Source organism: Miniopterus natalensis, chromosome 1 (genome assembly GCF_054644295.1).
Source record: "Miniopterus natalensis isolate mMinNat1 chromosome 1, mMinNat1.hap1, whole genome shotgun sequence".
Taxonomy (NCBI): Eukaryota; Metazoa; Chordata; class Mammalia; order Chiroptera; family Miniopteridae; genus Miniopterus; species Miniopterus natalensis.
Window position 1 is genome coordinate 125,303,589 of NC_142081.1, and position 25,792 is coordinate 125,329,380.

General features: G+C 38.5%; 1 protein-coding gene and 1 pseudogene across 2 annotated transcripts in view; one reads left to right on the plus strand and one right to left on the minus strand.

The window, feature by feature from the left end:
* Positions 1-25,792, minus strand: part of ABI1 (abl interactor 1) — a 93,481-nt gene that overhangs the window by 57,187 nt on the left and 10,502 nt on the right. The window lies entirely within an intron of this gene.
* On the plus strand, positions 3,231-3,738 carry LOC107542179 (putative ribosome biogenesis protein RLP24 pseudogene; annotated as a pseudogene).

Genomic DNA, 25,792 nt, shown 5'->3' on the forward strand with positions numbered 1-25,792 from the left:
GTAAAGCCATGGCAGAAATCCCTATCAGCCAGATGTGAACTACTCCCTCCTGAGCGGCCTCCATCCCATCCTGACCAGCCCACCCACTGAGGTTCACTAAAAGAGTCACCACATGATTGACATCAGAAGCACACTGTAACAGGTGGTACTAAGTTGCTTAAAGCCCCTGAACCACCAACTCATCGTATTACATTTTAGAACCTTATGTAAGCCCAAGCTCCCACCCCATTGAGAGTTCAGCTAAACTATTCCATAATATTGCTGCCTTGGCATCCATTTTGTGTGTTGTGTGGCTAATTGGCCTGCAGGGCTCTTGAAATGACACTAGCTCCTCCAGCAAGCACATGCCCTAGACAACAGCCATCAAGAGTCACAAGTAAATATGTATTCCTGATATGACTCCCCCCCAAGGCCCCTTATGATAAAGTTTCTCCTGCTGCCTAGCTCCTTACCCTTTTGTTCCCCTTAGATAGGACCCCATTGCCATTAGAAATTATCAAAAACCCACTCTTTTTGGTTTGAATTGACGAATCCAGCCTTAGCCCAGGAACCCCAAAGCACTCCACCCATAGACCCTAATAAAGGCATTTGCCCCAGGTCCTGTTGTTCACTCTCTGTGCACACCCTGCACTGACTTCCCCAGGTGTATCCTCAAGGCATACTGTGCACCTCCTACAGTACCTGTGAGTAATAAACTTCTCTATTTCACTTTCCCTTCAGTCTTTTGCTGAATCTTCGCTCACCATCTGACAGCATACCAAGGTTCTACTTAACAAATGTTAAGAAAAAAATCACAACACTCACTAACAATATGAACTAAATCAATTCCACCTTATATTTCTGTTTACATTAATCACCACTGGAAATCCAACCTCCTTGTAATCCATTATGATCAAGCCTCTGATCTCCACAAAAACTACTATGAATCTTATGACCCAATCCTCTACCCACCCATTCTTCCCAAACTCCTATACCTCAGAGTAAGGTGGTGAGCAAAGTTTAAAATAAAGCTCAGACCTAAGTTCAAAGCAAAGCTCAGGGTGAAGTTCAAAAACAAGTAATAAACTGTGTGTGTGGAGAAGGGGTGAGGGGGCAGCAACTTATATCACAAAGGATTAAATATCATTAATATATATAATCTAAAAATGAAGAGAGACCAAGAATTGATAGGAAAAAAACTGGAACAGAGATCTAACAGTTCACAAACAGTGCTTGCGTTCAAGTAATCCTTATGTTACTTAATGGCTCCAAAGAGCAAGAGTGATGCTAGCAATTCAGATATGCCAAAAAGAAGCCTTAAAGTTCTTCCTTTATGTGAGAAGGTAAAAGTTCTTGACTTAATAACAAATTGTATGCTGAGGCTGCTAAGATCTATGGTAAAAATGAAATTTCTATCCGTGAAATTGTGAAGGAAAATGAAATTCATGTTAGTTTTACTATAGCACCTCAAACTACAAAATTTATAGCCACCGTACATAAGTGCCTAGTTAAAATGAAAAAGGCATTAAATTTGGGAAGGAAGACATGAACAGAGACCATGTTAACACAACTTTTATTATAGTAAAAATTGTTCTATTATCTGTTATTGTTGTTAATATCTTACTATAACTATTTTATAGATTAAACTTTATCATAGATGTTAATGTAGTATAGGAAAAAATACAGTATATATAGGGCTTGGTACTATCCTGTTTCAGATATCCCCCTCGGGGTCTTGAAGAGTATTCCCCATGGGGACTACTATAATAAGTAATGGTGAGAAATATCATTATTACCACTATACCACGATCTCCAGAATATTGCGCTAAGGTGAAAAAAAAATAAGGCGACAAAAAATGTTTATAGAACACTACTATTTAACTAGAAAGGGGGAAAGATAGAAAAATATATGCTATATTTTTTAAGGAAGAATAAACCATTAACACTTTTGTTTGTTAATCCTCATCGTAGGACATTTTTTCCACTGATTTAGAGAGAGTAGAAGGGGGGGAGAGACATTGATGTGAGAGAGACACATCAATTGGTTGCCTCCTGCAGTCCCCAACCGGGGCCAGGGATAGAACCTGCAACCCAGGTACATGCCTTTGACTGGGAATCAAGCCCAAGACCTTTCAGTGTGCAGGGCAACACTCTAGCCACTGAGCAACACCGGCCAAGGCTGACTGTATACTTAATGGATTAGGATAAAAATAATTGAATGAGAAAATAACAAACTGTTTTCAATAACTTTATTGCTGATGGTAGTTTTGGAATTATTATCCTGAGACTGTTTGGGTAGTGTGGGATAAAGGAAGTCATTAATTATGTTTGTCACTGAGAACTGAGTTTTTTGGCATGGTTCAAGAGAAATTCTGATGTAAGACAAAGTTAAGAAAAAAACATGAAGTTCTGGATTTAAACTGAAAACATCAGTTTGAAACCAATTTGTATTTTATCATTTATCATATATCGATATCCTAGCTCTGTCCAATGAAAAGGCCTAAATGTATAAAACATGGTAACTATAGTTGATAACACTGTATTATAGAATTGAAATTTGCTAAGAGAACAGAAATGTTCTCACCAAAAAAAGATACATATGTGAGGTAATGTATTAACTAACTATATGGGAGAAATCCTTTCACAATGTATGCCTATACCAAATTATCATTATGTAGACTTTATATATCTTACGATTTTATTGGTCAACTATACCTTAGTAAAGCTGGAGGGGAGGAGAGGAAAAAAGGCCTAAAAACAATGTCTAGCAGCCATGCAACACCATTTATTATTGAAATTGTGATCTTTCATACCACTCTCCAAAGCAAGGAACCAGAATCCCAGATGGCTAGAGGTCTAGGACAAGAAATGTACAAGACGCACTTGGAACATGTATATCACAAAGAATGTGGAAGGACCAAGGACTACTCTAGGGTCATATCAAAAGGACTCGGGAATCAACTGGAATAAGCTGCTACAGGCCAAAAGTGGGATAATGTAAACATCAATGAGGATAACTATAATGGAATTATACATAAGATATTTCTGTCTAAGGGTTTGTAACAGTATTAAAAAATTTAAAAACAAACAAATAGTCACTGGCCAGTTTTGGAGGATACTGGGAATCATCTCATTTGGAGAAGGGAGGGGGCAGCTTTATTAAAGTATGAAATGCACACAATACAAAAAATTTAAGTATGGCTTCCTTTCAAGCTCAATGTTTGGGTGATGGGTATCCACCCAAGTTCAATATGGGTATCAAGAAGTGTTATTTTCTGTTCAGAGCCCATATATCCCAGCCACAGCATGATGTTTGTCTGCAACAACTGCAAGGTGTTCAGGTTTTGTGAATCCAAGTGTCATAAAAACTTTACAAAGAAGCACAATACTCAAAAGGTCAGGTGGACTAAATCATTCCAAGAAGCAGCTGGTAAAGAGCTTACAGTGGATAATGCATTTGAATTTGCAAAATGTAGGAATGAACCTGTCAAATACCAGGAGGGCTGTGGAATGAAACAATAGATGTGACTGATGTGATAAAGAGTGTCAAAGAGATCAAACAGAAACAAACTAAATTTATAATGAACACGTTGGAGAAAAATAAAGAACTACAGAAAGTTCAGGACATCAAAGAAGTTAAGCAAAATATTTAGCTCACCCAGACCCCTTTTGCATAGCAAAGGAAAGCAGCTGGAAGATAAAATGGTACAGAAATTACAAGAGGACGTGGAAGTTGTCTCTGACAATCTTACTGTCTAACCATTTCTACGAAGACAATGGAAAATCTCCTTTAGAGACTTAGAATGTCTAAATTATTGACTTATTTTTACATAAGGTGAGTCAAATGGAAAGGTGATTAAAAATACATGCCCTATATTGCTACCTGCAAAACATCAGATATTATGGATGCCAGATTGTATCTCAATGTTAAACCTTCACTGACAAATGTATGTAAATCATGAAAATTCTGTAAATACAAAAGTGAATTTTGGACATAAAATGATTATGCCACTTGGATAATGGCACTAGGCAGCATTTATGTAGTAACTAATGACAAAAATCTAGGACTAGTGATATATGAAATTTTCTTTGCAGTAAAAATATTCACTTTATTAACATTATATAAAAAGGGATACAACAAGGAACTAACAATCTGCATGATAATTAGCCTCAAGTACTCATATCTTTTGTTCTGATTTCAGTATTTCATGTTTTGGTTTATTAACATCTTAGAACAACACAATGGCCTCATATATTGAAGCCCAATTCTCTTTAACTATTTTGACCTGGTTTGACTATTTTGACCTGGCAGTTGTGGATACTGGGGTGAGAGCTGAATAGTCTGTTTCTGAAACTCTGCTCTGTAACTTCCACTTTGGAGAAAATTTTAACTTGAGAATCCTAGTAGAACAAGCTTTATTTTTCCAGCTTGACAATGATTTAGAAGCAGAGGAATCCAAAGCCTTTTAAAATCTGTGGTGTGCTTTTCTTTTAAAAAGCTAATTGTTTTTGGAAAATCAAATTTATGGGTAGAATGTCCACACACTATTTGCACATAAAATCATTTCTATAGTAAGTGCCTACATGTTTATTATTTAAAGGTACTAAACAAAGGTATGAAGTATCAATTACCTGGAAGAAAATTATTTTGCCCATATGAATTACTGAAGTAGGAGGTATATATATATATTTTTTAATCCTCACCCAAGGACATTTTTTCCATTGCTTTTCAGAGAGTGGAAGGGGGAGGGAGGGATAAAGAAAGAAACACTGATGTGAAAGAAACACATTGACTGGTTGCCTCCCTCACTCACTCCAACTGAGCTGGGGCCAGGGACCAAGCCTGCAGCTGAAATACGTGCCCTTGGCCAGAATCAAACCCGAGACCCTTCAGTCTGTGGGCCAATGCTTTAACCACTGAGCCAAACTGGCTAGGGCTGAAGTAGGAGATATATTTAAATACATATATACATTTAATAATCAAAAAGATAATTTAAGTATGCAATTCAATGTGTTTTAACAAATATATACAGTAGTGTAACCACCAGCATAAGCATGATAAAGACCTCTTCCCTCAAGTCCTTTATAGTCAACTCCCTCCCCTTTCTCTGGACCCTGGAAAACCACGGATTTACTTTCTGCACTGATTTAATTTTGCCTTTTCTAGAGTTTAATATAAATGAAATCAAAAGTATATAGTGCTCTGTGCCTGGCTTCTTTCACTTAGCATATTGCCCTCGAAATCCATCCTTGTTATTGCTAAGTAATATTCCAATATATGTGTTTACCACAATTTGCTTATCCACTCATCAGCTGATAAACATGTGAGCTGCTTCCAGTTTGGAACTACTATGAATAAAGCTGCTATGAATATTTGAGTCCAAGTCTTTGTGTGGACATGTTTTCATTTCTCTTGGGCAATACCTAGGTAAATATCTAGGAGTAGAACTGCTATGTCCATGGTAAGTTAAGTACTATACATGTTTAACATTGTAAGAAACTGCCAAACCATTTTCCAAAGTAGTGGTACCATTTGGCATTCACACCAGCAATGTATGCAAATTCTAGTTTCTCCACATCCTTGGCAACACTTAGTATGGTCAGTCTTTTTTATTTTAACCATTCTAGTATATACATAGTGATATCTCATTGTGGTTTTCATTTGCATTTCCCCATCAAATCATGACGTTGAGCATCCTTTCAAAAGCTTTTGTACAATCCAATTCTTCTTTGATAAAGTGTATTTTCAAATCTTTTGTCCATTTTTTAACTAATTTGTTTGCCTTCTTCTTGAGTTCCTTATGCAAATCTTTCTCAGTTTGTAGTTTGTCTTTACATGAATTTATAGTCTTTTGGAAAAAAAATGTTTTTCTGTTGATGAAGTCTAATTTATCAATTTTCTTTTCTATTTTATAATTTGTGTCCTATTTTTAAAATTTTTTCCAAACTCAATTAAGATAGCTAAAATTTTTCTCTCTCATGTTTTCTCCTAGAAGTTTTATAATTTTTGCTCCTGCACTTACATTTATGATGTATTTCATATTAATTTATTGCATAAGGTGTGAGTTAGGATAATGGTCAAAATTCTTTCCTTGCATATAGATATCCAATTGTTCCACTATCATTTGTTGAAGAGATTATTACCTTTTCTTCAATGAACTATCTTGGCTCTTTACTCAAAAGTCAATTGACTGTATAGTTGTGAGTCTATTTCTGGACTCTTCTGGGTTCCAATGATATATCTCTCCAGCGTCATATAGTACTACACTGTATTGATTACTACAGCTTTTGTAAGTCTTTAAGTTAGGTACTGTATGTGAATGGACAGTTTTACTTCTTCCTTTCCAAACTGAATATCTTGTTTCTTTTTCTTGCTCTATTGCACTGGCTAGAAACTCTAGTTCAATGTTAAATAGAAGTAGTTGTTCCTAACATTAGAAGGAATACATTCAACCTTTTATCATTACAACATCAAATGTAGGTTTTTCTGCACATGCCTGTTATGAGGCTAAGGAAGTACCATCTATTCTTAGTTTGTTTGCCAAACTAGACAGATTTAAATCTTGAGTGAGACTTGCTTATTTTCAGTTATCCACTGTATTCTAGAATTTCACCCGTTTCCTTGTTTTCAGTGTACTGGATGCACATTGCATACTTTTTTTTTCTTTCATGAGAAGAGGAGAGACTGTTAACTTTGTACTAAAATGTATTCTCCCTTTCTCCAGGACACAAAATTACACTTTATTTCCCAGCTTCCCTAATTGCTTGTTCATATAACTAAGTACTGTCAATCAGATGATAGCAGAAATGGGTGCTACTTCCAGGCATAGAAATAAAAACCTCCCATGCATGTCTTATGCAATAGTTAATACAAAATGTAGCCCTACCAAAACAATAAAGTTATATTTAACAGAAAATAATATCTTACACTGCTTCCATTTCTAATTTAAATGTAAAATAATTAAAGTTAAATAAAATTTAAATTCATATTCTCAAACTAGCCATATTTTAAAATGCTCAATAGCCATATGTGGATTGTGACTACCTTACTGGAGAGCATAGGTTCTAGTCACAGTTAATATCCTGTACTGATCATCAATTTAAAAGTTAATCTGCACAGGGATAGCTGTTGTCACTTATTTCAGGTTTGTAAGTTTACTATCCAATAGTTGATCTCCCCTCACTCTTTCATGATTTTACTGTCTAACTACCAAGCAGCCTTTGCATGGTCCAAGAATATATAAAATGTATTATAAACTAGAAGTAGCCAGAATTTCTCCAAGCAGCTAAAACAGACATTGTTAATCAATTATAGCAGTCTAAATACACTTAACTAATCACTTTAGGAGGTGGCACATGATATGAAACCCATTTCCCACTCCCCTTATGCCACTGATGTTTGCTTATAATGGAAATAAACATATTCAGCTCTACAAGAAAAATGTTAACTATCTAGAGGAACTAAAGTCAAAATAAACAATGTAGACAAGAACTAAACAGGAAATACCTTAGATAAGTTTTCCATTGGTTTTTAGAGAGCAAAAGGGATGGGGAGAGAGAGACATTGATATGAGAGAGACACATCAATTGGTTACCTCCCACACTCACCCCAACCAGGGGGAATCCATAATCATTTTGTGGTGAGGGATGAGAGAATTAGGAGGGAAAAGTATACAGCCAAAATGCTGGTTCACTATTGACAAACCTATTAAACATGGAGTCATGGGGATTAGGGTATACATACACTCAATACCTGGCCTAGTTAACACTGAAAGGGCCTAATTTTCTTCAATACAATTCCCATTCCAATAAAAGTGAAAACTAAATAAAAAGAAACCCCACCAGGTTATGGCAAATATCCAGCAAAAGAATATTTTTCCCCCATAGCAATTCAGGCTGAAACCTAGTCATTGTGAGCTTCAGCACTGCTCCTCCCTACCACCTCCCACTTTAAGCCTATGAGCCCTTTCATTCCAGGCAATATCTAGGGGAAGTCTCTGCTGCCGGTGTCAGTTTTGTTTGTTTTTCATTGATTTGAGAGAGAAAGAGGAAAGGGGGGAAGAGAAACATCATTCCACTTATTTATGCATTCACTGGTTAATTTCTTTTTTTCTTTTTTTTTAATATATCTTTGTTTTCAGAAAGAGGAAGGGAGAGGAAGAGGGAGGGAGTTGAAGCATCAATGATGAGAGAGTCATCATTGATTGGTCGCCCCTGCATGCCCCCTCCACTGGGGATGGAGCCCACAACCCAGGCATGTGCCTTGACCAGAAATTAAACCGCCATCCCCTGGATCCTAGGTCGACGCTCAACCACTGAGCCATGCCCAGTCGGGCTTGATTAATTTCTTATATGTGCCCTGACTGGGAATCGAACCTGCAAACTTCGAGTATTGGGACAATGCTCTAACGAACTGAGCTACCTGGCCAGGGCTGTGTCACAGTTTTTTTGGTGGATAGGAAGGAGTTGTGACACAGTCTCTTCTTTAATTAAAGACCTGAAAATTAATTTTAAAATAAATAAATTATTATTTTTTTAAACTAGAAACAATCTAAATGGCGAATGATACCTAATAAAAATATGCACATATTGGAATACCATGTAGTCAATAAAAGTGATACAGAAAGTTATCCACAGGAAAGTGTATTAAGTCAGGATTCAAATTGGGAAGCAAAGCCACTATCAGTTACAGAATACATTTATTATAGAACTTTACCTTACACAATTATAGGAATAGCTGGGAAAGTTGTAAAGGTCCAAGATGGAAGTGGAAGATCAGAGTCATCAATGAGCCAATTTGAAGGGTCAAACACATCCAGCTGCAGAAATAAGACTGCAAAGGTAAAGCTCATGGGAACATCTGAGAAGCTGTGCCTCTGTTGGTTTCCCACCAGGTGAGTGGGCCTGATACCAAACTGTCACCAAACCAAAGGAGACCAAGATCAAACTGGAACCCACAACACCTCAGCATCTCTCACTGCATCTAACCCTGAAAACCTTCAGAGTTAGTGAGTGTTGCTTACACAAATTCTCTTTTGGTCAATTCACAACCACACAGGAGAAAGGAAGGGAGAATGACACACATCGATGTGAGAGAGAAACACTGATCATTGCCTCCCGCACGGACGCCGACTGGGGGTCAAACCCACAACCTGGGTATGTGCCCTGACCAGGAACCGAACCAGCCACCTTTTGGTGCACGTTCCAACCAACTGAGCCACACCAGCCAGGGCAAGAATATTTATTCTATATTAACTCTTAGAGAGCTAAGTCACACTTCCCCTTTGATATCCTGTAACTTAAATACTAAAATACAAGGTTAACTACTATTAACATATTTTAAATTAAATCTAGAAGAATTGGGTGGGCGGAACTGATTAATATATACACAAACATTAAGGTACAACAGAAATATTCATAACTATTAAGAGTTTTCATTCTGCAACTAGTCATGAAGTCATAGTTGATGTTTATAATTTTCTTCTACTATCCATTACATATTCCACTTGCCCTCAGCAATCATCTCATCTGGTTGCTGTTCCCTGCTGGTAGGTTGACGCAAACCTTCTCTGCCATTAACAGCCCTGTCTGTATTGAGCTGTTTTCATTTTCCATTAACTTTTTTTAAATTTATTTTTATTGTTGAGAGTATTACAGATGTCCCCCATTTTTCCCCATTTGCCCCCCTCCACCTGGCTCATGCCGCACCCAGGCCTTCACCCCACTATTGTCTGTGTCCATGGGCTATGTATATATGCATATAAGTTCTTTGCTAAATCTCTTCCAGCTCCCCTTCCCCCTCCCCCTTCCCTCTGAGATCCGTCAGTCTCTTCCATCCTTTCATGTCTCTGGACCTATTTTGTCATAGGACATAGGAGTGCAAAGAGGCACTCCAGAGATCTGCTTCCCAGACACACTCCTCTTTACCCCCATTGTGCAGTGGCAATCAATTTCCACTTGAGAATCGAGATCAATCACCCTAACCAACAGAGTAGTATGCTGCTTTGCCTGTTAGTTCACTGGCATGAGAAAGTCAAGGTGGCCAGTTTGCTCAACTTCCAGTTTAATAGAACCAATGCTGCATTCCCAGGTAAAAGCATTCCTCTCATTGGAACTAAGAACTCTAAACTAGCATACCCCAAAGTTGTGGGGAAAAGCAGCAAATATTCTGTGTGTGGATCATTAGGGGTAACAGTGAGAGAAGTTCACTCCATTTCCAGCCCTTGACTCTGCGACCTATGACTGCTGGCTGGTTCAGAGGCTAGACCACATGGTAGAGAAAATTACACCAACACTGCAAAGAACTGCTACCAGCTAGTGCAGCAAGTCTTCAAAAGGACATTCCACTGTTGTATCAATTCACTTGCTTCGGGCCAATGGGGAACATGGTAAAAGCAGGAATTCCACGAACATGAGCCCAATGCCACATTTCACTTGCTATAAAATGAAGTGTCGGTCAGAAGGAATGTGATATGAAATGCCATGACATAACTGAGGCATTCTGAAAGTCAAAAATAGTTTTGATAAAAACAAAGCAGGGAGGAAAGGCAAATCTATACCCAGAGTAAGGAGTTATTCCAGGGAGAACAGAGTGTTGTCCTTTCCATTATGGAAGTAGCCCAATAAAAGCCACCTGCCACCAGATGTCGGGCTTGTCCCTCTTGAGGAATGGTGCTATCTCAGGGGGTTAGAATTGGCTTTCTGATATTGGCAACGAGATCAGTCAGCAGTAAAGGTAGCCAGGTTGGTCTTGGTGAGTGAAAGTCCACTTTGCTGAGCATACGCACAACCTTCAGGCCTGCCACCATGGCGTCTTTTTCATGAGCCCACTGGACAAGGACAGAGACAGATGGGGAAAAGGATAAAAACCAGAGGTGACATCCACCTGATTATTAAGGTCCTTCTGATGGGCATTCACAGCAAATACAAATATAACTGTGTCCATTCAGAAAGATATCTACATATCTATTCCCCATACTTCCAATTATGTTCCTTCTCAAGTCCATAATGAATTAGCTAAATGATTAGCTACTGCCACGAATCACAGTGGATCCACATCTCTAACCACCTCTCTTTCTAGGCAAAAATGAACAACTAGGCACACTGCTCAAAGTTCTACCCACTGGAAGAATTTCCTTTCATAACTGCACTTCTGAGTCACCCCTGAGTATGGCAATAGTGCTACAGATGTCCATCTTCAGGTGGTAACAGCATATCATGTAGAACCATCTGTAAACTAGAACTAAGTTTCTTCTGCCTCAGTCAACTAGAACTCCTCATGAGGCCACAGGTGTGGGCTGAGAGTGAAGCATTAAAGAAGCAAGAGTATGAACCACAAGAAAAGGTATATAAAATATTCAATAATAAAAGGTTATAAAATAATTATGCACCTGTTTGTTTTTAAAGAAATGTACATAAGTATACACAAACAAAAAACATCTAAAGGAAAATTTATCAATATATTAGTGGTTACCTCTTGGTGGTGAACTATGGATGATTTAATATTTATATTTGTCTGCATCCAATTTTTTCAATAATCAGAAAAAAATGATTATTTTAACTAAGCAAATTCTCTTGATATAACCTTAAAGGGAAAGAAACCCAGAATACATATCTGTGTATATAGTGTGACCTAATTTTGTTTGATATAATTAAACACCTACACAAACTAACTCACCAGATACATCAGCATGTTAGCAGTTGGATTATAAATGATTTGTGCTTTCATTTTGTGACATTTCCAAATAAACATGTAACATTTTTTCTGCAGCCATCTTGCAGACACCAAAAGACTAAGAATAAGGCTAATAATACCTCACTACCACCCTGCCAAATACGAAGAGGAAAACAAAACTTGAAACCTTGATGACATTGAACTAAAGAATTAGCCAACCCTGGGGCAATCCTACCTTGGAATTTCTAGTGATATAAAACAATGTTCTCTAATATTTAAACCCAATTGAGTTTTATTACCTATATTCAAATACATCCTAAATAACTTAACTTTTATATGGGGAAAAAGGGAGAGTAAGTTTCAAAAAAAAGAGTCTTGATTAAACTTAAAAGTAACAATGTATAGTAAGTAATACGCCTAGTCATATAGACCAAAAAACCTATTAGGGTAACTCCTAAATCACCAAGGTTATTTTCTAAACTAGTCCATTAATTTACAGCTGACTGAGTTAGTCATTAAAGTGCTACCTGAAAAATCAGTCTAGTTTACCCTTCCCACATGGCAATTATATTTTAATCTGTATTAGTCTGTTCAGGCTGCCATAACAAAATACCATAGACAGAGATTTAAACAACAGACATTTATTTTCTCACAGTTCTAGAGGCTGGAACAATCCAAAATAAGGATTGTTTCTTGTGAGAGCTCTCTTTCTGGCTTGCAAGTGGACATCTTGCTGTGCCCTCAAATTGAGGAGACTGATCTCTGATGTCTCTCTCTCTTTTGTAAGGACGCCAGTTCTAAGGGATGCCCTATGACCTCATTTAACCCTTGATCATTTAACCCTCATTTAACTCTTTAAAGACCCTATCTCCAATATTGCAACATGGGAGGTTAGAATTTCAACATATAAATGGGAGGAGACATAATTTCATCCTAGCTTAATCTTTCTCCTCAAACATTAAGAAATACAGCCTTCTTACAAATACCCAAAATAGAATCCTGATAGTAATATTTTGTTGTTGTTGTTTTTGTTAATCCTCACTGGAGGATATTTTTCCATTGATTTTGAAAGAGAGTGTAAGGGAAGGAGGGGAGGCAAGTGGGAGAAAGAAAGAGAATGAAACATCAATGTGAGAGAGACACACTGACTGGCTGCCTCCTGTACTTGTCCCAATCAGGGTGTGAATTGAACCTGCAACCCAGGTACGTGCCCGACAGGAAATTGAACCCAAGACCCTTAGGTGCAAGGGCCAACACTCTAACCACTGACCCACACCAGCCAGGGCTTGATAGTAATCCTTTCTTTAAAAAATATATGTCTTTATTGATTTCAGAGAAAGGATTTCAGAGGGCAAGAGAGAGAAACATCAATGATGAGAGAGTCACTGATCACCTGCCTTCTGCATGCCCCCTACTACGGATAGAGCCCGCAACCCGGGCATGTGCCCTGACTGGAAATTGAACCTTGATCTCCTAGATCACAGGTCAATGCTCAACCACTGAGCCATGTCAGCTGGACATTAGTAACACTTTTAACAGTTATGTATAACTTAGTTTTCAAAATATTTTCACACAGTAAACTAAGCAAACATCCTGGTTTCACAAATAAAGGCACTATATCAAGCTTAGAGATATGAACTTGTCCAAGGATAACCTAACTAGTAAATAAAGAAGCTGGGTCTAGAACCCAGATCTGAATCCTAGTCGAATGATCTTTACAAAGCTCTTAATCTTGTCACATGCAGTTAAGCAATAGTAATTTTATTTCAACTGATGTTCTAAACAACAGAAGCAGCATGGGTGTCAGGAAAGAGAAGGGCAAAGAGCAAAAGATAGGGTTCAAAGCAGAATGAACAAGAATATTAGCTTGCGGTTGAGTAAGCTTAAGTAGTCAGCAGGCCCAATGGGGAAATATATCACAAGGCTGGAGGAATCCTATAGGCCCTTGAGGAATTTAAACTTCCTGAAGCTAAAGGGAAGGCACTGAAGGATTTTCAGGAAGAAAAGACAAGACTAGTTTTTGGCTTTAGAAAGATCACTTCAGCTGCAGTTTTATGAAGTGGATTAGAAAATACAGAGAAGACAAGAATGGAGGTGGGAATTCTGTTTTAATATGAACTCTGTACCACACACAAGAAAGGCATATTTATGCTAAATATTCCCACTTTAACACTGAGGGGGGGAAAACTGGTAAGGTTAAGTAACTTGCCCACAGAAACACTGCTAGGAAGGAATGGGGCCACTATGTCTCCAAAGGCCATGGTATTCCACACTGCATCTAAGTCTATAATCCTAAGAGTGAGCAAAGTATAGCTCTAACATGTCAGAGCAAAACTATTAAAGTATTTTCTCTAATATAAACCATTCCAAGTCATCATTAACTAATGTGTGTACCGCATGAATTTTTTTTAACAGAAAAGAAGTTTTATTTATATATGTGGAATGCATATATGTGGGAGTGGTTATACTTTAAGGCTTATACACCATCTTAACAAAGGACAACGAATAGGGAAGAATTGATTAGACAAAGGAAAAGGGGATTTGGGCTCCTGAGTATGGTAAATTGTGGCAAGGAAATCAGGAACTGTATGGTATATAAGGGTGTTTAGAAAGTTTTGTTGTATGTACCACATGAATTTTAATTAAATGGAAGTGAAAGAGAATAGAGAAAGCTTCCTCAGGATAGTTCAGAATGTTTTTGTAAATGATTTTTTTTCATTTACTTATTGATTAGAGAGAAAGAAAGAAACAGCTATTTGTTGTTCCACTTGTTTAGGCATTCATTGGTTGATTCTCGTATGTGCCCTGACTGGAGATCGAACCCCCAATCTTGGCACATCGGGATGATGCTCTTAACCAACTGAGCTACCCATCCAGGGCAAGAATGTTTCTGTTAATCCTCATCAGAGGATATTTTTTTCCATTGATTTTTTTTTTTTTTTTTAGAGAGAGTGGAAGGGAGGGAGGAAGACAAAGAGAAACAATGATGCGAGACAGACACTTGGATTGGTTGCCTCTCACACACACCCTGACCAGGCCAGGGATCGAACCTGCAACAGAGGTACATGCCCTTGACAGGGAATCAAACCAAGGACCCTTCAGTCCGAACGCAGACACTCTAACGACTGAGCCAAACTGGCCAGGGCACAAGAATGTTTCTGATCTACAAAACAATTAATGCTCTATGAACAGGTTCTATAAATAAAACAAAAATTAAACATTTAACACTTTTCTACGGTATTCCTCACCAAAGTAACAAATTCACATCTTTTAATTCATACCAAAATAAATGTGACTTTGCCAGGAAATTACTTTAAGAATGCAGTTTCACAAACTGCTAGGTAAGGTAGTAGTTAATACTGTCACAATCAGCACCACCCCTAATTACATGACTTGAGAAAAACAAAGTACTTCTACTTTTAAAAAAATCAAGGTCCTATAAATACCAACAAAAGTACCTTGTCCTACCATTGACTGCCTACTTCCTTACTTAAACCAGCTTACAATACAGTCTCACAGAATCAGTCTTGGCTGTCTCCATCCTAATGATTCATTAACCAGATTTTCCAAACCAAAAACCAGAACCAGTATGATACTATCTGACAAACTACATTTACCCTAATTTCTTAATTTTTATTTTTAAAACCTTACCCAAGGATATTTTTTCTATTGCTTTTCAGAGAGAGTGGATTGGGGAGGGGAGAGAGAGAGAAAGGAACATCGACGTTAGAGACACACATCAATTGGCTGCCTCCTGCACAGGCTCCAACCAGGGTCTGGGATGGAGCCTGGAACCCAAGTACATGCCCTTGGCTGGAATCAAATCCAGGACCCTTCAGTCTGTAGGCCGATGCTCTAACCACTGAGCAAAACCAGCCACGGCTAACCCTAATTTCTAAATCTGTTATATGAAAGTAAAAGAATCACAAAAGTATAAGAATCAATTAAGAAATCCTTATTGAAATCCACTGAATTTCTAAATTATAGCTAATCCAAAATAATCTAAGATGCAGAGTCATTCTCACAGCTATTCAAAAAAAGAAAATCTGAGATCTGAACAAAAGGATAGTCTGTTCATATGTCAGTTATAAAACAGAAAGAAACAAAGAGGAAAAGTATTTTATTAATAAATTACTACAGCCCTGGCCTCTGTGGCTCCATGGTTAGAGCATTGGCCAGGGCACCAAAGGGTCTAGGGTTGGATTCCCAGTCAAGGACACGTACCTATGTTGTGGGTTCACTCCCCGCCCCTGGTCAGGGTGCGTGCAGAAGGCAGCTGGTCAATGTGTCTCTCACACGATTGTGTGTGTGCGTGTGTGTGTGTGTGTGTGTGTGTCTCCCCCCACCCCCCTTCCACTCTAAAAAGCAATGGAAAAATATCCTCAGGTGAGGATTAACAATAAAAATAAAAATAAAATATGTATTACTACACACTGAATCCAAACCAAATAATTTAACCAAGAAGAAACCTAAATACCAATTAAAGGGATACTACAGCATTAAAAAGAAAACCATCAAACAAAATATGTACAAGACCTATATAAGGAATACTACAAAACTCTGGTGATGGAAATAAACAACTAAATGAATGGAGAGATATTCCATGATCATGGATAGGAAGACTTACTACCATCAAGATGTCACTTCTTCCCAACTTAATCTATAGATTAAATGCAATCTTAATCAAAATCCCAGCAAGTTACTTTGTGAATACCAGCAAAGTGATTCTAAAGTTCATATGAAAAACTGGTGTCAGAAAAATAGTCAAATAAGATGCCCTCTATCGTATTCACCTTCAACAACAATGTGGCATCCATCCTCAGGCAAAAGTGTCCTTGTGGGAGCTGTGGGATCCAATGAGGAGATTGTGAAACCTTGGTGGAATCCAAAATCAAGAACTGTTGTAGAGAGATAGGCCCACACCCAGGCAGCTGACTCAACCATGATCTTGGCTACAGACTTGGAACCAGTTCCATACCAGAGCACTCACCTACAGTCCCATATGGCTTTGCTTCTTTTTTCTTTTTTCTTTTTAAATATATCTTTATTGATTTCAGAGAAAGGAAAGGAGAGGGAGAGAGACAGATAGAAACATCAATGACGAGAGAGTCATTGATCGAGCCCACAACCCAGGCATGTGCCGACCGGGAATCGAACCCCGATCGCCAGGATCCTAGGTTGACACTCAACCGCTGAGCCACGCCTGGACGGGCTGGCTTTGCTTCTGACACCAGCATCAAATACCAAGGGACCTGGGAGGACTCTCACCCACTCAAACATCAGGTAATAAACAGACATTGGTCCCAAATATGACCCTCACATGGCCCATGAACCAGCTCCAGCCCCTCACAGCTGCAGTCTAGGAGCCTCTCAAGAACACTAATTTAGACAATCACCCATGAGAAGAGAACCTTGTAGAAGTCCAGGAGTCCAGCAGGGAAGTTCTAGCACACCACTGAAGCAAAAAAAAATTCTAAGATACAATGGACTGGAAAGGGTAATAGAAACAGTTTGATTTTAATGAAGTCCCTCCCCTAAGGCAGCACAGCTCAGAGCCAAGAAAGTTCTTCTCAGCCAGTAATTTCTCCCATGAGGTAAAGTTAGAGTGTATGAGGGAGTGTGCCTCACTTCCCCAGCTGTGTGGAAGTGGGGCTCTCCCTCATACACACTGCCAAAGAAGCCAATTTCTCTTTTGCCCCATCCAGAATACGGAGTAGTGGGCTATACAACTAGAGGATGATGAGAAGCTGGGAGGCCAGCAGCCAGTCCTTGAAATGAAACATAGCAAAGGGATGTGGATTTTACTAAGTACATCAAGAACTCCATCAAAAAGCCCTGCCCTGGCTAGTATGACTCAGTTGGTTGAAGAGTAGTCTGTGCATACCTCAAGGCCACGGGTTTGATTCCCGGTCAGAACACATACCTAGGTTGTGGGTTCGATCCCTGGTCCAGGGCATATATGGGAGGCAACCAATCGATGTATCAATGTTTCTCTCTCTCCTCCTTCCTCCTTCTCCCTCTAAAATTAAAAAATAAAAAATAATTTAAAAAATTTTTAAAGTCTAACCATGCGCTACTGGGAACACTTTGCCTGAAGATTCCCCCAAACTGTCCCACAGGCAACACCACCACCAGTGTTTCATGTGCCTTGACACCCCCCTCCCCACATACACATACCTCATGGCTGGCTCTTAGGGCGAGTGAGCTTTTGCAAAAGGCCAGTGAGCATGGGTAGAAAACCTGCCCAAATCTGCATTCCTGAGAGAGATCATAAATTTGGGCTTGTAAACACCACCCTTGGGAAAGCAAAAAGGCGGCTGTCAGCACCCTGCCTGATGTTTGCAGGATTGAGAGAGGACACACAAGCTTAAGAATTCTGCCACAAGGAGAAGAAACATGGAGCAGGCATATTCACAGAAGATCTGTGAAAGCCCCTAAATCCCTAGCAGAGCTGACAGAAGCTCCTTCTCTCCTGAAGTCAATCAGTAAAGACTGGAGGAGGTGACTGCTACATCAAATGTGAAGAGAGCAACACAAGATTTCAAATAACATGAAAACTCAAAGAAAAATAAAAACCATCAAAGGGTCACAGTAATTTTCCAGTAACCAACCCCAAAGACATGGGAGTTCTTCAATCAACCTAATAAAGAATTCCAAATAGCTTTTTCAAGGAAACTCAATGAGCTACAAGAAAACAAAAAGAGCCCTGGCCGGTGTGGCTCAGTGCTTGGAGCGTCATCCCAAACACCAAGGGGTCGCAGGTTTGATTCCCAGTCAAGGGCAAGTACCTGGGTTGTGGGTTTGCTCCTCACCCCTGGTCCAGGCACGTGTGGGAGGCAACCAGTTGATGTGTCTCTCTTACATCAATGTTTCTCTCTCTCTCTGCCCCCCCCCCATTCTCTCTGAAAATGTAATAGAAAAAATATCCTCGGGTGAGGGTTAAAAAAAAAAAAAAAAAAGTGCTGAGTAAAGACTGTTGTTTCCGCAGAAGTCTGTTGCTGACCTCTGCTACCCTCTCATCAGTCTTTAGTTTATTTGCCAATGACTTTCTACCTTCTAATTCTTGGTGGAGTTTCTTATATTTTCCAATTCTATTTTATTACAATCTTAAGAGGTTTTCATTTGGAGAGTTCAGATTCCAGATCTTTATTTCTGAGTTCCAACTGACTTCTTTTTGAAGCATTATGATACTGTATTAACTGCTCTGAGTTTTTTTGAGATGCTCTTTGTGTCTGTAGGGACTTCTTTTAATTTTTCTATGATATCCTGTCTTGCATTTGCCTTCTTTTTTGTGTTGACATTTGCACTGATGATGCAAAAGCAAAAGTGGCTAAACTACTAGGCTCTTAGCACAAATCAAGGCAGTGTCACCAATTGTACCAATCATTGAGTTTACTGCCAACTACTTGCAGGGAAAAAGCCAGCTTCACTTAAAAATGTTCTCAATAAAAAAGGAAAAAAATACTAATTTTATTAAATCTTGACCTTTAAGATGCCTTTTAATGTTCTGCATGACAAAATAGGAAATCTACATAACGTACTTCTGTATTCTAAGTATGATGGTTGCCTTTAGAAGAAAGCACTTGTGCAATTTATTTGCAAGCTAAATAAGCCACTTTACCATAAAACTTAAAAAAAAAATGACAAACTATGATTATTCAGATTGGGTATTTGGCAGACATTTTCCTAAAAATGAACAAAGTGAGCCTAACACTTTAGGGAAAATAATTGGAAATCAAGCTTTCGAGAAAAAATTAGAATTTTGGAAAACTTGTATCCATTAAGATTAGCTTAAGCTTTTCAATAAAGACTCATAAGATCTGTGGTGATATTAATGAATTTGTGATTTTTTTCATATATAATGAAAAGTGTCAACATTGAGAAGATCTGCATCACTCACTGAACAAATTTTCTGAATGACATGCAACTTTTTTAAAAAAATATATTATTGCTTTCAGAGAGAGGAAGGGAGAGGGGGAGAGGGAGATAGAAACATCGATGAGAGAGTCGTCACTGATCACCTGCCTCCTGCATGCCCCACATTAGGGATCAAGCCTGCAACCTGGGCATGTGCCCCAACCAGGAATTGAACTGCGATCTCCTGGATCCTAGGCCGACAACTCAACTGCTGAAGCTATGCCCAGCCGGGTGCAACAACTTTTAATATACTAGAGTATAAAATGTTCATTGATATGGTTTCAGAAGAGTCCACATTGCAACCAATCTTTAAGAAACTACAATCTGCCAAGTTGTAATGTAGTATCAAAGAAAATTATCCACAATTTAATGCATGGGCTATGAAAATACTCCTTCCTTTCCAACTACATAACTGTGTGAAGCCAACAATTTTCATATACTTAATCCAAAATAAAATACCACAACTGGTTAAATGCAGAAGTAGATATGAGAATCTAGCTTTCTTCTATTAGCCAGTCATTAAAGAAATTTACAATAATGTAAAACAATGCCCCTCTTTTCATTAGACATTTTTTGTTTTGGAAATCTACGGTTATTTCTCAAAAAATATATTATGTATGTTAACAATATTAAACCCATTGCATATTGTTTATTTTTTAGAGAGGGAGGGAGGGGGAGTGAGGGGGAGAGGGAGAGAGAAAGAGAAACATTGATGTGAGAGAGACACATCGATGGGTTGCCTCCTGTAGGCGAACTGGGAATCAAGCTTGCAACCTTCCGGTGCACAGGAGAGAATGCTCCAACTGAGCCACACTGGCCAGGGCTACATATTATTTTAAATGAACTAATAAATGTTTTAAACTTCTCTATTTTAATTTTTGATATAGTTAATACTGATAGATATAACCCATCTAAAGAAAAGTTCTCTGGCATCCGCAGTACTTTTGAAGCATATGAAAGAGTCCTGAGATCACAAACTTCAGTAATGTTGATCTATATTGTAGAAAATTACTCGAGGGATAAGGACACAGGCATTCTAATCTAACACACCATCACCTACATCTTCTTTTTTCAGTAAAACTTAGAAAAACTGATTTTAATATAAAGATTTTAAGAATATTTAGGAGGAATCATAGTTCAGAACAATTTGAATTAAATCATTTTCTTTAACAACCTCTTTATTCTGCCTTGATGTCTTAATTACAAGTAAACATTTTAATATATTTGCTAACAAAATAAAATAGGTATAAGTAAATCAGAGATTTTTAAAAATATATTTTTTTATTGTTGACAGTATTATAGATGGTCCCCATTTTCAACTCCTTCCTCCTCCTTCCCCTCCTTACCCTACTCCAGGCCTTCACCACACTACTGTCTGTGTCCTTGGGTTATGCATATAAGTATATAAGCTTTTTAGTTAATCTCTTCCCACCCCCCTACCACCTCTGCCCCAAGATTTGTCAGTCTGCTGAATGCCTCTGGGCCTATTTTGTTGGTAAGTTTACTTTCTTCATTAGACTCCAAATAAGTAAAATCATGTGATATTTGCTTGCACTGACTGGCTTACTTCACCTAGCATAGTCATCTCCAGTTCCCTCCATGCTGTCTCATAGGGTAAGAGTCCCTTCTTTTTCACAGCTACGCAGTATTCCATGGTGTAAATGCCCCACGGCATTTTTATCCACTCATCTACTGAGGAGCACTTGGGCTGTTCCCAAATCTTAACTATTGTAAATAACGCTGCTGTGAACATAGGGGTGCATGTATTCTAATTGTTGTTTCAGGATTCTTAGGATATATTCCTAGAAGAGGGATCACTGGGTCATTAGGCAGTTCCATTTTTTATTTTTTTAGGAAACTCCAAACTGTTTTCCATAGCAGCTGCACCATTGTATATTCCCACCAGCAGTGTACTAGGGTTCCCCTTTCTCCACATCCTCGCCAGCACATGTCATTTGTTGATATGTTGATGGTAGCCATTCTGTCAGATGTGAGGTGATACCTCATCGTAGTTTTAAAATTTGCATCTTTCTAATGATGTGACTTTGAGCACTTTTTCATATGTCTCTTGGTCATCTGTATATCCTCTTTGGAGAAGTGTCTATTTGGGTATTTGGGTCGTTTGCCCATTTTTTAATTGGATTGTCTTCGTTTTGTTGAATTGTATGAGGTCTTTATATAGCTTGGAAATTAACCCCTTATCAGATATATCACTGGCAAATATGTTCTCCCACACAATGGGTTCCATTTTCATTTTGATGATGGTTTCTTTTACTGTACAGAAGCTTTTTAGTTTGATGTAATCCCATTTGTTTATTTTTTTCCTTTGTTTCTCTTGCCCCAGGAGATGTATCAGCGAAAATTCTGCTCTGTCAAATGTCTGAGATTTTGCTGCCTATGTTTTCTTCCAGGATTTTTATGGTTTCACAACTTACATTTAAGTCTTTTATCCGTTTTGAGTTTATTCTTGTGTATGGTGTAAGTTGGTGGTCTGGTTTCATCTCTCTGCATGTACCTGTCCAATTTTCCCAACACTAGTTGTTGAAAAGAGAATCAGAGAATTTTTTTTAAAGGAAATTGAAGAACTCAGAAATAAACTAGTAAAAACATCAGAATTGCAGGGCTGGAAATCAGAAATAAGCTCTGCTAAAAACCATTATGTCCAAACTGTCACTTTGGACATAATCTAGTTCAAACTCATCCTTTTATAGAGAATAAAACAGAGTTAAAGGCTGGTTAAAATATCGAATGAGGAACAGAACCAAGTTTCCAGGCTCCTTGTACAGTTCATGTAAACTTTTGAGAGCTTTATGTGCCAGGCAATAGACAGGCACTGGAGACACAGGAATAAACAAGAAAAACAAAGACCTGTTTAAATGTCAAACAAGTGTAATGAGTGTTACAGAGGAAATATAGAGGATTCAGTGGGAGCATTTAACAGGGTGTAAACTGACCTGATGGAATAGGGAGAGGTCTACTATGGAAATAATCTCATTACTGTCATCAACCAACATCCTCATCATTCCCTCCTTTGTTAAAGACTCTGCCATTTAGCTCACTAATTCACTATTCCTATCATTATTCTTAGTGATGTCAACATTCATTCAGCTAATTTACCCAAAACCCTTGCCCCTCAAGTCACCTGACCTCCTAAACTAAAGCAATTTTTTCCATCTTTTTTCACCAGTCAAAATCTGCCATGGTCATTACTAGCAATTACACCATGTCCAAATATTTAGACTTCAAAAATCCCACATTCTTCCCTGGCCAGTGTGGCTCAGTTGGCTGGGCATCATCCCTTGCACCAAAAGGTTACCAGTTCAATTCCCGGTCAGGGCACATGTCCAGGCTGTGGGCTCAATCCCTGGTGGGGGATGTGCAGGAGGCAGCTCATCAATGTTTCCCTTTCTCTCTCCCTCCCTCTCTAAAAATCAATAAAAAATCTTTAAAAAAAATGTTTTTAAACAAAAACTCCCAAAGTCTCTCTCTGCAGTTTACTTACTCTAATACCTCAATTTTGACTATCCTTTGATATCACTAAACTCTCCGCCCATTAATCCTCCCGGTTTTTCACTATCCATGTCCCAACTGAGATGTGCTGTGAGTACAAAATACATCAGATTCCAAAGACTTAGTACAAAAAGAAGAATGTAAAGTATCTAATAAATTATTTATGTTGATTATGTACTGAAATAATTATATTTTGAATGCACTGGTTTAAATAAATTATGTTACTAAAATTAATTTCAACTTATTTCTTCACACTTATTTTTTTTCCCCCAGAGGGAGTAGAAGGGAAAGAGAGAAACATCCATGTCAGAGGGACACATCAATTGGTTGCCTCCCACACTTGCCCCTACCGGGACTGGAGATTGAGCCTGCAACCAAAGTACAAGCCATTGGCTCGAATGGAACCCAGAACCCTTAAGTCCGAGGGCCAATGCTCTAACCACTAAGCTAAACCAGCTAGGGCTCTTAATACTTTTTTAATATAGCTATTAGAAAATTTTAAATTTCATATATAGCTCACATTAGAAAGTGTCAATCTAGCCCGGCCTGGCGTGGCTCAGCGGTTGAGCGTCCACCTGTGATCCAGGAGATCAGGGTTCGATTCCTGGTCAGGGCACATGCCCGGGTTGTGGGCTCGATCAATGACTCTCTCGTCATTGATGTTTCTATCTCTCTCTCTCCCTCTCCTTTCCTCTCTCTGAAATCAATAAAGATATATTTAAAAAAAAAAAAAAGTTAAAAAAAAAAAAAAAGAAAGTGTCGATCTATTCTGTGACGACTCCTAAATGTTGATCTCCAACTCTGACTCTTTCCTAAACTCCAGAATGACTATCTGGCATATCTATCTGGTTGTCTAAGTGGTATCTCCAACTTAACATGTAAACAAAGTACTCGTTTGTTGTTTTTTAACTCTAATGATATTTTTACTTAACCTAATATATCCAAAATACTATTTCAAATGTGGTTAATATAAATAACTATTAATGAAATACTTTACATACTTTTTCATACTAAGCCTTGGAAACTTAGTGTTCAGTTTTTACTTACAACACATCTAGAATCAAACACAAAATTTTCATTGAATGTAACATAACAGTACTCTTGATATACTCCCACCCATATGCTACCATGCACTAACATACTTTTAAAAAATTTAGCCCTGGCCTGTGTGGCTCAGAGAGTTGCAGCACCGGCCATACACCAAAAGGTGGCGAGTTCAATTCCATCAGGACACATACCCAGGTTGCGGGTTCGGGAGGCAACCGATCGATGTTTCTCTCTCTCTCCATTTCTCTCTCTAAAATCAATTAAAAAGAAAATTAAACTAGTTGTCCTTAGATTCCTCTTTTCTTAATACCCCATTTCCAATCCACCACTAAGTCCTCTTTGCATCTGCCTTGAAAATATCCAACGTCACCCTGGAGGGTAACTCAGCGGGCTGGAGCGTTGTCCCAGTATGCCAATGTTGCAGGTTCAATCCCTGATCAGGGAATCAACCAATGAATACGTAAACAAGCAGAACAAATCAATGAGAGGAAAAAAAATACCCCAACCTCTCCCCTCAACTCCTCACTCCACCATTAAAGTACAAGCAATTGTCATTTCCTGTCTGACCTACAACGATACCCTCCCTGCCGGTTGATTCTATTCTTGCCTACCCTTCAGTTTGTTTCCCACCCAGTAGCCTGAATGATTATTTAAAAGGTAAATCAAGCCCTGGCAGGTGTGACTCAGTTGGTTGGGCATCCTCTCATGCACGAAATGGTTGTCAATTCAATTCCCAGTCAGGGCACACGTCTGGGTCATGGGCTCAAACCGCAGTAGAGGGTATGCACAATGATTTGCTCTCACATCAATGTTTCTCTCTCTCTTCTTCTCCCTTCCTCTCTAAAAATCAATAAAAATAAAATTTTAAAGTTCAGTGCTTCTTTTAAAATAAAAAATAAAGCCCTCACCAGTTTTGCTCAGTGGTTAGAGCACTGGCCCTCCGACTGAAGGGTCCAGGGTTCCATTCCAGCCAAAGGTACATATCTCCTCGGTTGTAGGCTTGATCCCCAGCCTGGTCAAGGCGCATGCAGGAGGCAACCAATTGATGTGTCTCTCTCACATCGATGTCTGTGTGTGTGTCTCTCTCTCTCCGTCTCTGAAAAGCATGGCAAAAATATCCTCGGGTGAAGATTTAAAATAAATAAATAAATAATAATAAAGGAAAAAATAATGAAAAAGTCAAGTACTCTAATGATAGCCACACTCAGAATAAAACAACCTTTTATTAAGGTCTTCAAGGCTTACAAGGCCCTATATAATGCAGCAAAACTAGAAAGACAGGAGCTATACTATATAGGGTATCTTAGGCCTCATTGTGAGATTGCATGGGGAAATGACGTGATCAGATTTCTATTTTGAAAATACTACTCGAGCCACAGTGTGATAATGGGGATGTGATCAGAGGGAGGTGTGTGGTGATATAAAGACTACAGAAATTATAGCAATTCTCTAAGCTTCATACTGGGGTGAAACAATGGAGATGAAATAGATAAATTTTTCTTTTTTAAAAAATATATCTTTATTGATTTCAGAGAGAGGAAAGGAGAGGGAGAGAGAGGGACAGAAACATCAATGATGATAGATCGAGCCCACAACCCAGGCATGTGCCCTGACCGGGAATTGAACCCTGATCGCCTGGATCCTAGGTCGATGCTCAACCGCTGA